Genomic DNA, 13,519 nt, shown 5'->3' with positions numbered 1-13,519 from the left:
TGTAAGTTTTCATAACAACTGAATAATAGTAATTGAAGCCGGGAATTTGTAGGCATTTAATTTTTCGGGATTTATTTAAGGTGTTTTTTTTATTTAGAAAATAATAAAATGTGTAATGAGTATTTTGAATTCAAATTCAAAAATGTAGAGGTATAATAGATTTTAAAAATTCTGTAAATCGTAGTAGCGCAGTAGGTAGTAATGTAGTCCACATTTGGTACTCGTACATCTTGTATTTAAACATTACTACTATATAAAGGAAAGGAATACTAATCTTGTATCACTTACTACTGTAGTAAGTAATAAAGTGTGAATTGTTCATGCGCAGAACGCAACCAAACATTAGGCTCATATCAAATAAGAATTTTAAAACATCTAATCTACCGATCGATTTGAATTGAATAGAATACATGAGTGAGTCAACACCTAAATACGGCAGTAGCTATTTATAGCGGATATAAATGTGGACAGATGGCATGATAAATGCTGTGTAAGATCAAAATATCAATTTTAAAGCGATTACGGTGGTCACCGAGCGAACAAATCATGGCAATGGCGGCGTAATGCCAAAATGGCGGGCAATGTGATAAATTAATGGATTTCACATGCAGTTACAAACCGAAACGAGGCTTCCTGAAGGCAATCCGAGTTGTTAAGTTTGTTACACAGTGGACGCGATGCTAACTTTAGGCGCTGCTGACATGTTGATGCTCATTCCAAGGCGGTTAGACTAACACCAAATTATAAGCTAATACTATTACCAACAAGGCTCCTAAAAACCTTTGTAGTACATTAGTTCTCAGTTACCCCATCTGTAGTCGACCTCAGGTAAGACTACAATACTATCAGGGGCTGCTAATACATAACCGCAGGGATCATTTATTTTATTAGATCGAACGCATGCTGTCTGTTGATTTGTTTCATAAAAACAACCCTAGTATTTTACATTGGAGCCTTAAATTCGAAATTAAGTTGACTTTACCTTTGTAATTGTTCAGGCTGTTATTTTTAACTAATTACTTTCTAATCCCGTTCCTATACCTTAACGTTTTCTTTCTTTCTTTTACACCTCTTTTGTTTGAATTTATTATCGTTTGTAGTATCACACCTGCCTTATCTAGCCACTGTATTGTACAGACAAGAGTGATGATTTATTCTCCACTCAGCGTGGAAGGTGCGAAATTATAATGTCATTCGGTTTCTGTTACGTGATTTTTTATTAAATCATTAATCTTTTGTGTAATATGTCAGTATCCCTTGATTAAAACTTAATTTTTTCTTGTAGCTACTTCGTTTAAATTTTCTATCTTTGGTTTTCCAATTTTTTGTTCCTGATTTTGAACTTTTTCATTCCAGATGAAGAATGTATATTATATACTTGAAACAAAATATATGGTTGCATTCAAATATTCATTTAAAAATAATGTTAGGAATTACACTTTAAGAAAATACTGTTAAGATATAACAAAAACATTTTTGTAAACATTTCCATAAAAAAAGCCTTGCTACATTTTATGAGGAATAGATAGGAGGATAGATAGATACCGAGATAGGTTATAGATACCTATGATACTCTCTGTGTATATATATATATATATATATATATATATATATATATATATATTATAATATAAGAGTAGCAGACGAGCATGCAGTCCACCTGATGGTAAGTGGCTACTGCCGCCCATGGACATCTGTAATTAACCCCAAAGAGGATTAAATATTCCTACCTGAGGCCGGCCACAGATGCGCCGCTACCCCTGACGACTAAGCTGGAACGCCTCGGAAAAGTCTGTCTCCCTTACCACACCCTTCAAACCGGAACACAGCAGCGCCTAACACTGCTGTTATTAGGTAGAACCAAAGGGTTCTACCACCTTCAAAATAAATATATCTTATAACAATATCTTAATAAGTATTAAATTAAATTAGTATTTCATTGTTTTCGAGATACTTATTGTATTTAAATTAATATAGGTACTACTTTCTTCATGCGCCAAATAATCTTAGAGTTATCTATTTAAATATAGTAGAATAATAATCTCCCTTATAAGGCGAAAAATACCATTTCTATAATTCATTCGTAAATAAATAAGCTCAATTGTTATAGTTCATTCGTACTTCCTAGACCATATTAGAGTGTGGGCTACCTAAGTTTTGGATAGGGATCCCATATGTTTTACGAAAATGGGATAAATATGTATTAAGTTAGCTGATTACTTAAAATAAAAATAAAAAAAAAGAATTACTTAATCTTTAAATACTTTATTGTATTAGTAATAACGTAAGTAGTAGTAAGTCCAGATCGATAGCTAAATGCCAATTGCTATGTAAATTTTATTGAGACATCAATTTCTATGAGCCAGACTGATTTTTCACGATATTATCTTTCAGCGTTTAAACCTGCGAATATCTACAATCACTGCATTATATTCTTAACGGACATAGCAAACGATACCAAATGACCATACCCATCATAGCACCCAGTCTTCATATCGCAGGTAAATACACCAAAAATGCCCAATATTACGCAACTTTTAGGCCATTCGTATCCGGAAAAAAGAAAATTCATAGCCACCCTACTGTAACAATAGCATTGTTCCACCGGCTCTTTGTGTTACGTTTAAGGTTCTCTGGCGCGTTTACAATCACACTGTCCCTACGAAATTAATTAGTATTATCGTACCATTCACCACCATTGACCATGTATGGTTGCGGTATAACAAATTATGAACAGTATTTAAACAAATGTACTGGTAATTACGAGTTAATTAATTACTGTTGAGTGTTGATCAATCTCTTGCTGCTTTATGTGTCATAGCATAGGTTACAATGTTGTAATATAAATAACATAAAAGGTGTGGAAAATTATAAATATACGAAATTACTGTTAAAACGGTTATTGTAAAAAATATCCAAAGATTTGCAAATTTAATGGTTTTGACGTAGGTAAGGTATAGAAAAAAGATATGGATTTCCAATTTTTATGAACAAAGATTTAACATGGCACTTTTGATATTTACAAATATGCTCCTAAATTTGTAAACGTAATAGGTAAGTGTACTATATAATAAGAATATGAAATATATTAATGTAGCAGGTATTTCCTAGAACTCCTAGATATCTAGCTACTAAGTGCGATGAAAAATCAGTGTTTAAGCGAATAACCATGAAAATGTAGAGATACATTATTAATTCCGCATCATCATATCATAGGATGTTATCATCATATCATCATCATAAAATCATTTTTATAGCCAATGCTCCACTTTATTTCGTTAAATGTAATTTTTAGGAAATTCGAAATATTATAATCTTTTTATCTTACTATAATCGTCTTATTTTTCTTAACTATTTATCGCCGCGCCAAACATTGTGGTTTATTAAATCGCGTCTTATGTGACTGATGTCTTTATTTCGCCTCGTTCGGTATCCCTTATTAATAAACTAGACTTAGCTTATAAATTAGCCTTAACTAAACCAAACGTCGCTATCCAACAATTTAGCCAAATATAGGAGATACTTTACTTGCCACAGATACTCGTATTTAACGTAGATTTAAGTCAGATAACGAAGATTTATTGCCTTTTTCTGATCTATCTACATAATAAGTTGATACTAATAAAAATGAAAATGGTACATTATGTGTGCATTTACCCCATTACCGTAGTTTAAGTGAGCGTGACTCGCTGTGCTGCTCCATTATAGGTTTTAGCGTAAAAAGATAATTCTATCTGGATTTATGTTGCAAATGAAATTGTTTTAGTTTGGATCTAACTTCGAATAAATGTCTTGAGATTTGCTATAATTAGGTATTTATTATTGTCATTGATAATGTTTGTTTTACAACAATAAATGTTAAAGGCGTTTTTGTTGAAATGTCCACGGTTTAATATGAAATACGGTTTTATTGCTAATGCGTATTTTATTTCTGTGGTATGAAATAAAATACGCATTAGCAATAAACGTTAACTTTAACTTAATATTATTAATAACACCAATAACTTAATGTTATTAATAACAATCATGGGATTCCAAATAGGATACGATTTTTAGAGGTCGGCCACTATTGTAAATGTTACCAACATTGAGGGCTAAGTTGGAACACGTCGTATGTTTCTGCCCTATTTAAATTAAATTTTATTTAATAATATGCTTATTATTATTACGCTTAATACTAGACGATATATGACTATAAGCAATTGAATCGTTCATTTTATTTTATTAATTTTATTATGTTGTAGTACTTTGCAATTTGCCCACTTCTTTCTCTTTCAGTCTAATATCTACAGATTATTAGACCGTACTATCAGGTGGACTGCATGCACGTTAGCTACCGCTATTACCTAAATAAAAAAGGTAAAGTGTAATGTTGAATGTGCTTAAGAGGCGATATTATCTCTGCTATCGGGGAAGCTAATATCAAAAGCTCGTGTACAAATGTTGCGCTGCACACGCGCTCCCGCCCGCCATATTTTACGCTCGTGCTTCCATTTTGGTCGATTTAAGTCATGAAATGTGAGCGATTTTTAACAAATACAATGTTGAACAAATGGAATGCTGAAGGTGGTAGAACCCTTTGTGGTTCGACTCCGGCGGCACCACCGCCACACCTTTTTCTGCCTAATAACAACAGTGTTAGCTGCTGTGTTCCGTTTTGAAGGGAGTCGTAAGGGAGACATACTATTCCGAGGTCAGCTAAGTCCTCAGGGATACCGGCGCATCTGTGGCCAAACTCAGGTAGGAATATATAATCTTATCCGGGGTTGATTACTGATGTTCATGGGCGGCAGTAGCCACTTACCATCAGGTGGACTGCATGCTATATATAGGATATAGGAGTAGCAGACTACTCCTATATCATTAAAAATGTTAAGATTTAGTACATTTAGTAGTAGTAGTGTTTATATACAATGTTGAGTTTTAAAGCGTACAGTTATGATTAGAAAATAATCACTCTGTACGCTAACAGTGTGATTAGTTTCTGCAATCACTTTTTTCTTACTCTTAATATCGACGTATTAATTAACTAAAAGTAAATATATTTTTTTTATAATTAATCAACCATCAACACGAAAAATTATCTAAATTTGCAACGTATACTTAGTTTGCTTAAATTTAAGAAGTTAAAATCAGAACACATTAGTGCTACAACGGGATTAGAAGGAAGTAATAGGTGTACTGGTAAAGCAGTTGATGATTATGCGTCAGTCAATCTTTCAATTTTAAGCGCCGGTGTCTTACTTTTGTGCCATTCAACTATCGGTTGCAGCATTAAATCGAGCTACTGGGCGTCCGCAACCGTCTCACTCTTAATGCCCTAATGACTTTTGGTTTTGCTCGCTTTTCGCAGTTCGGTAACAACTTAATTCTCTCGGGAAAAGCGCATAACTGTTGTTCTTCGTAATGTAATTTAATTGGGACTAGCGATATATCTGAAATTCATCATAAATGCGTCGTTAGTCCTGTTAACTAAGGCTAAAACGCTGATTTCTCACCTTTGTACCACTCAGCTATGGGTTGCAGCATTAAATCGAGCAACTGGGCGTCCGCAACCGTCTCACTCTTAATGCCCTAATGACTTTTGGTTTTGCTCGCTTTTCGCAGTTCGGTAACAACTCATTTCTCTGGGGAACCGCGCATAACTCTTGTTTCATTGTGCTCGTTTTCTTACCCGCTAATCGATCTGCCGCCTTATTTATCCTCTGACTTAACGTTTAACTTAGTAACTAGTTGAGCTACTTCGTAATTTTGCAACATTTGAAATATTGGCACAGAGGAGCATGTTTTGTTATTACGTTGTTAAGGTGTTGCTTTGGTGTAATTAGTTACAGGTAGACACGTTCTAACACTTAGGCACATGGTTTGTTGATTATGTAGGATAAAATATATATTTTTTTGGAAACGGGTTTATATAACACCATTATATCGATTGTGATTATTCGAATTTGTAACCCAACTTGTCAAAGTTTTGGTATTTCAAAGAGTATAAGCTATTAATGTCTTATATAGAAATTCTATATAGATTAATGCCACCTACTCAATTATAATTATAATTATAAGTAAAGAAATTGTGATGAAAATCTCAAGCGCTCAACCAACCAACCAACATAAATCTCAACCAACAAGAAGCGCTAAAAATTACGACATTACTTTCTTAAACATATTGCTGTTCAGTGTTCTTATAAGAGCAACCACCAGCAAAGTTGCACCATCTCATTAGTAAGCTTCAAGCCTCTGGCAAGGAAGTAAATTATTCGACGCCAAATAATGCTATTATATGTAGGCGCCATGCACTATAAGTGTTTAACAGACGGTCTGCATTGGAACTGCAATTGCAGTTCAGGTACGGTTTTTACGCAGTTGACATAATTGTATGAAAAGTAACTTTGGTAAATACCACAATTATTGCGCAATCATTTCAAATCAGCGTTGAGTTTTAACTAATTAATGAATTGGTTAGTAGTTTTATGTTGTTATTTGAACGGGACAAAAAACGCATTAAAACTGCAATTTTGCATTTTGAGAGTCTAACTTAGTCTTAGACATCGCATCAGGTTGATCTGAGGTAGGACCCGAATTCTACTTGTAATTATATAGTTATAGTTCGTTACAATCGTTACAGATGATCATGAGAGCAGCGACAAAACAAGAAAATATGTTGCAAGTTTTTTTTCTAATAATTGCAATTTAAAAGCAAACCGTCTGTACAGACTTAACACTTTAATTGCTTAACACCAATTCACATTTAACCTTTCGCCTAACAATTCCAAGTTTGCTCTATATGCATAATATCTGAATCTCTCAATCCGGCGCCATATCTCACCACAATATCGGCTATCGGCAAGTTTAACCCTTAGGTCATCGCTGCATCGGTACATTTAAATTTCTCAGTCGGGTATAAACAGCTGATATCTGATTAAAGACCCGTGGATAATATCGACATTTGACAGTACTTTTGGTTCTCGAAACTAGTAAAAAAGGAAGTGAGAGAATTCTGGTCTTATGTTAATCACGTTTGGATAATTTTTATGAATAATAATATTTTTATTATGATATTAGTTTGAGTTTGTATTATAATTATACGAAGGTGGTAGAAGCCTAAGCAGTGTGGTTCAGCTCCGACGGCACCTACGCTACACCTATTTCTGCCTCATAACAGTAATTTTGAGCGCTGCTGTGTTCTGTATGAAGGGTGTGGTATGGGAGGCATAGTTTTCCGAGGCATTTCAGATTAATCCGCGGGGGTAACGGTGTAGGTAGGAATTTAATCGTAACTAGTGTTGAATTAAGATGTTTATCGTTGGCATAATACGCGCTGTATTATCAGGTGAATGCTCGTCTGCTACATCTATATTATTAAAAACACATATTGTGTACTACATGTTATTACAAGTACTCGTAATTCACAGATTTTTAAGTAATATTTTAATGACATGTGTACTTTGCTCGGTTTAAAACTTTTAACACAACTATTGCTAATGGGTAACTAGAATGACAAATATTCGAGACATGGATGAGATTAACTCACATTCGTAACACGAACAGGTAGTAAGGGCAAAGGTCTGTTCAACCTGTGTTATCGCATCTGTGACCAACGCAGCATCTGTTTGTTAAACTGCTGTTTAGCGGATATTTCATATACATCTACACGATCCGATAGGGCACTGGTATTGGCCATTTCGGTTTTGCTAGATTTGGCCCTTACCTTAAAAGTATAATGGATGTTCGTCAACCTAATACTGTCACAGTGGTTATGGGTTTCCTCTTAGAATAACGCTTAGGCCACCTCCACCGCGCTTGCAAAGTCTACTAATTCTAGTAGACTTTACATTTACACACCTTTGAGAACTTTTTTCTAGCTACTGTTATATAAATGTCAATTTTGATGACTGTGTATATTAAGATATTTCTGTAAAATCTCGTTAAGAAACGCTATACCTTCAATTTTTTTTAACTGATACCTTAACTTTATTTAAACTTATTTTTCTGTATATAGCTAATAGTAAATGTAAATAAAACCTGTAATTATTACATTGATTTATTTTAATTTTTATTTCATTGATTATTTGAAGGTGGTAGAACCCTTTGTGGTTCGACTCCGGCGGCACCAAGATCACACGTATTTCTACCTAATAACAGCAGTGTTAGGCGCTATTGTGTTCCGTTCCGGGTGTGGTAAGGGGGATAGACTTTTCCGAGGCGTTCCAGCTTAGTCCTCAGGGGTAGCGGCGCATCTGTGGCCGACCTCAGGTAGGAATATCTAATCCTATCTAGGGTTGATTACAGATGTCCATGGGCGGCAGTGCCCACTTATCATCTAGTGTACTGCATGTTCGTCTACTACTCCTATATTATAAAAAAAAAATTAAAGTCACATGATAACAGGTTCCGTTAAAAAAAAGCGAACTGTTTATATCAGTATTTTAGTATGCAGTTAATAATCTAATGTCTTTAAATTACAGACATGTAGTTTGATTTTATTTATTTGTGTAATTTCTATGATGACGGTATGTTCGAACTTCGAATAAGATTTGTGTGCACTGCATTTGCGAATGATCTTATCTCTATCAAAACAAATATAAGCTGTTCCTTTACACAATTCTATAATTTGTGACATTTTCGGCTTGTGACTAAGTGGCACTACAGATAAATAATAATATATGGCAGTACATAGTAGCGAATTTGGTAGTTTGTATGACTAACAGTAGGTAACGTAACCATACGTAGAGGGTTCTGTACCCTTACCATGAGTTTTTACGTTTTGACAAATATGAATGTTTTGGTATTTGTTTACGTATTTGCCCATACAAATTCTAAGTAGCGCCCCTAGCGGATTAAATCAGAACTATAGTGTCAGTAAAGTAACATTAAATATATATTGACAAAATGGCGCTTTATGTTTTGTCTCTCTTTTTTGCGAACATGTGAGGCAGACAAAAAAACTTGTGCACTTACCTATTGTTACGTTTACTCAGTCTACTGAAGCAAACGGAATAGAATAATGGATTGAGTAAACTTAACGTAAAATTGTGGGATGTTTTGAAAACTCATGGTAAGGGTACAGGATTCGATCTCCAACTAAGTAGATACGTGAATGAGGAATTTAAGTTTTTGTTTCTCGTGTAGATTTTCGTGAACTCGTTTTTGCATCAGGTCATGGTAATCAAGATACAGGAAATCTTATGACTTCCAACTTAAAATCACTATTACCTTACACAAATCACTATCACAGATAAACATGCAGTGACCTGATGTTAAGTAGATATTGCCGCCCATGGACATCTGTGATTAACCAGATAGGTTTAGATTACAACCTGAGACCGGCCACAGATTCGTCGCTTCCCATGAGGATTAAGCTGACACGCGTAGAAAAAGTATGTCTCCCTTACCACACCCTTCAATCCAGAACATAGCAGCGCCTAACACTGTTATTAGGTAGAAATAGGTGTAGGCAGGTAAATTTGAAACTTGCAAGTATTACCGATTCTACAAAACTGTGAAGAAACGTTACTAGTAGATACCGTTAATGTTTGACTTTGTTTTTCAGCTATCAGAATATCCGCCATAACAATATCCTCTGGAATTTCCTCCAGCTACTTATTACGCTACAATTGATACAGCCTCAAAGTAAGACACTCAGACTACTTAGTTCTAGGGTTCCTTTTCGGAATCCCTAAGGCTAACTGCCCACTGGCCGCTGTCGTGTGTGATGGTTGCATATGCTACCATTTTGTCGCATAAGCTACTAAGTAGTCGATTAATTCCCTGCTACTCGGGGAGTTGAGCATCAATTCTTTTGTTTGAACGACCTACGTGTATACTACATATGTTTGATTTTAATTTGACGACCCGTGTGGCGGAGCGGTCTCCATACCGGTCTCCGGTCAGACAGCAACCATTTACTCCCTAATAACAGCAACGTTAAGCGCTGCTGTGTTCTGGTTTGAAGGGTGTGGTAAGGGAGACATACTTTTCCGAGGCGTTCCAGCTTTGTCCTCAGGGGTAGCGGCGCATCTGTGGTCGATCTCAGATAGGAAACTTATCTTATCTGGGGTTGAGTACTGATGTCCATGGGCGGTATTAGCCACTCAGGTGGACTACATACTCGTCTGCTACTTCTATATTATAAAAAAGCGATAGTAGCCAATGTGTAGTCAGCCTAAGTAAACAATGTAATATCTCGAAGCACTCCCTAGTTCCAGAATGACCTGGTAATGTTCTAAACAGCTTTGAACAATAACAATAATGTTAGACAATAAATATCGTCGATAGAGATATCGGTGGAGTGCGTAATGCCGCTCCTAAGCTCTATCTGGTAGAGTACGGTAGAGTTCAATACAGGTAATATAATGCAATGTTTATGTTTTCTTGAAACATGTCTCAGTCTCTATATAACAAGTGTATTTCTGCTAAATATTTGCGACAAGTGTTTGAAAAAAAAATTAAAGAAAGAGTAATTTTATTTTTATAATAAAAAACGTGCAGTCCATTTATTTTATTTTATTTACTCCTTTTTGACCAAGTTAAAAACAGTGTGGTGCAAAAGGCTGACTTAATGCTAAAATGAGTCAATTTGATGATAAGTGGTAAGCTGGCAGGGAGCACGTACCATCTGGTGGACTACATCAAATTCACACATCATCATATCATATCATATGCCATATATCACCTATCATATCATATATCATATATCACATATTATAGCTCGTTTACTCCTTCAATTTTATAAAAAAAAGTTAAAATCTTTAATATGGTATGATTTTTTCAATAATAGAAGGCTTTTACTTTGAAAGCAATATAATTATTAAACTAGTAATGAATTCTAATATCTTTATTTAGCTTCAAATCGTCGCCTCCAGTAGTTCTTGGAACGAATTCGTAAAGACTGGTCTCTCTAGAGTTTGTATAAAAACACACGGGTAATGAGTTGGCGCCGGTCCATTAAATCCTTCTTCTATGATAAACAAACAAACAAAATAGAAAATACTGACCATTGAAATTATAAGTGCAGAAACCCCTCTAAAAACTTTATTTAATAACAAATAATTACAATACATTTTTTTTAAAACAATTAAAAAATAGTTAAACATAAACTACTAAGTACAATTAATATTAAATTTTCTAAATAAAATAAATGAGCCAAATCGCTGCCCCGAGGAAGTGTACCCAAGATACAAGCAGCATTACTTCGCTGAATTGACAAACGAATTTGTTGGTAAGCTCTTGGGTCACTGCAGCAGCAACTTTATTAAATTAACATCCTAAATGTTTATTCTGTAGTGTCTGTATTTTAAACATATCTAAAATGCATCAAAAATATGTAATTTGAATATGTTATCCTATATGAATTGTACTCAAAAAACCCGTGCTCATATTCTGTTGGTCTGTCTGTTGAAAAGTTAAAGAAGTGCATTTAAAGAAATATATTCATTTAAACTTTATTATTCACATTACCTATCCTTCCATTACCATTATTATCCAACATTACAATCCTTATAGAGTAATTATACAAAAATCGAAGCGTTTTAGTAAATAACTCTTCGTTGTCGTACGGTATTCAGGCCCGTATAATTTGCTTATACATATTACATCTTATTTAGGAATTAATTCTGGAACAAATGTGGCGGTAAGACTCGCTAGTATGGTAATGATTACGGTCCAAACGCTGACATTACACTGCAGGCTACCATTCTTATATATTTACTCGTATTTTTGAAAATATAAAAGAATTAAATTATACATGTTTAATATATCCTCTACAATAATCGTAGATCGTTGCGTAGATTATTGCAATAGTTAATAAACTTAAGGGTTCCGTTTTACGATTTTTCGTACGTTACCCTAAAAATGTATAAATAGTTTTCTAAAGTACCGTCCTTGGCTAAGTTGATAGCAAACTTAGTTTGATATAACATATAGATATACATATACATTTGTTTCATTTATAAAACTAAATTGGAAGTTATAACTAAGTGTCACGAATAACTTAAATTGAAGGGTTTATTTAAATCTACTTCAGATATACATAAACATATAGTGTCTACGTAGATATAGTGACACGGTCGGACAGCAAAGGTCCGTGGGCGTCAAAATATTTTATAGAAAAAAAATTCTGTCTTCCACGGCCCGTAACGTGTTTGACACGTTCAATGTCTGATATAAGGCTCCATTTATTATACCTAATTAAATGCTCGAAAAAACATTTCCTTTAAAATTATATATGGACTAGATATAGCATTAGAACCCTTAGAACCCTTTACAATAGAGAATTAAAAATACACATACATATTTATGATAACCTATATAAGGTTGTAAAAGACGTCCAGCAACCGATTACATCGTCTCCATAGCGCCCATTCTAAAAGGATTTGTTCCATTTTTGTAGAGTCCTAACGAACGGTTCCCATTCACACAGGTCTCATTAAATCCTCTTTTATCTAACACCATCCATTGGTGGGTGGCAAAGCCCGACCATTGTATTAAGGGTTAATCCAAAATCCAACCACGAATCTATTACAGTGCACTAAGGACTAGAATCCTTTGCACAAACAGTGTAACAGCAGCACAATTTACTTTGAACAAAGAATAGTGATCCATACGATATTAGACCACAGCGGCCACTGGACACGTCAAACAATTGAAGTATTCCAATGCAGTAAAGGTTATATTGGTTTCAATGGTTTCGGTGACATTAGAATGGAAATTGAGGTGAAGTGTGATGCGGCGCATGGGATAATGGTCTTTAGCGGTTATACGAGCTGCTGATAGAATGTGTTGGGCTAACGAAGTGCTGATAGGTCGGTAATGGACGGGCTTCACGCCACAGATGTCATCGATGGACATAAAGGTATGGAGTAGTATTAAAGTAATAGTTTTGGTAAATAAAACCGCAGATTAAGTTTTGAAATTTGTATTCATTTTGTATTTTATCTTTTGACCCGCTAAATGCATGACCGCTATTAAAAGCGAGGCTACTTGTAAATGACATTTTTAGGACTTATATTTATTTTTTTATGAGAAAAAATAAGGAAATCGTTAAAATATGTTTATATTACACAAAATGAACACATCGTCATAATGTTCGATTTATTTTTAATATTCGTTAATTATTTATTTTTCAAATTTCTTTCCAATAATGGACTCTACAATTGCTGTTCATAACTGTTAAACTCTAAGCTCATATAATTAAAGAAACAAAATTTTAGAACTGGCATTATTCACCATTTATCTCCAAAAAACAAAAAGCTGTGCACTGAATTTGTATTCATACTCATGTGACTGTAGGACGTTCAAAAGATGAAATAAATACCGGCTCTACAGGTTTCTTATTCTGAAAATCGGCTGCAGCTCAGAGGTCACACTGGCTCCCATTACTACTGGCATACAAATTGCGACTTAACATGTGTTATCACGGTAGGAGCATTGTCTTGGGAATTAAACTCATTAGATATCTGATATTTACTTACATTTAAATGAAAGATATGAAAAATATCGCTTATGCGCATAAAATATGTTC

This window comes from Epargyreus clarus, unplaced genomic scaffold (assembly GCF_041222505.1).
Source record: "Epargyreus clarus isolate Ecla_fem2 unplaced genomic scaffold, WU_Ecla_fem_2.2 ptg000008l, whole genome shotgun sequence".
Taxonomy (NCBI): domain Eukaryota; kingdom Metazoa; phylum Arthropoda; class Insecta; order Lepidoptera; family Hesperiidae; genus Epargyreus; species Epargyreus clarus.
The sequence above is the reverse complement of the archived record's forward strand: the minus strand, read 5'-3'. Positions refer to the sequence as shown.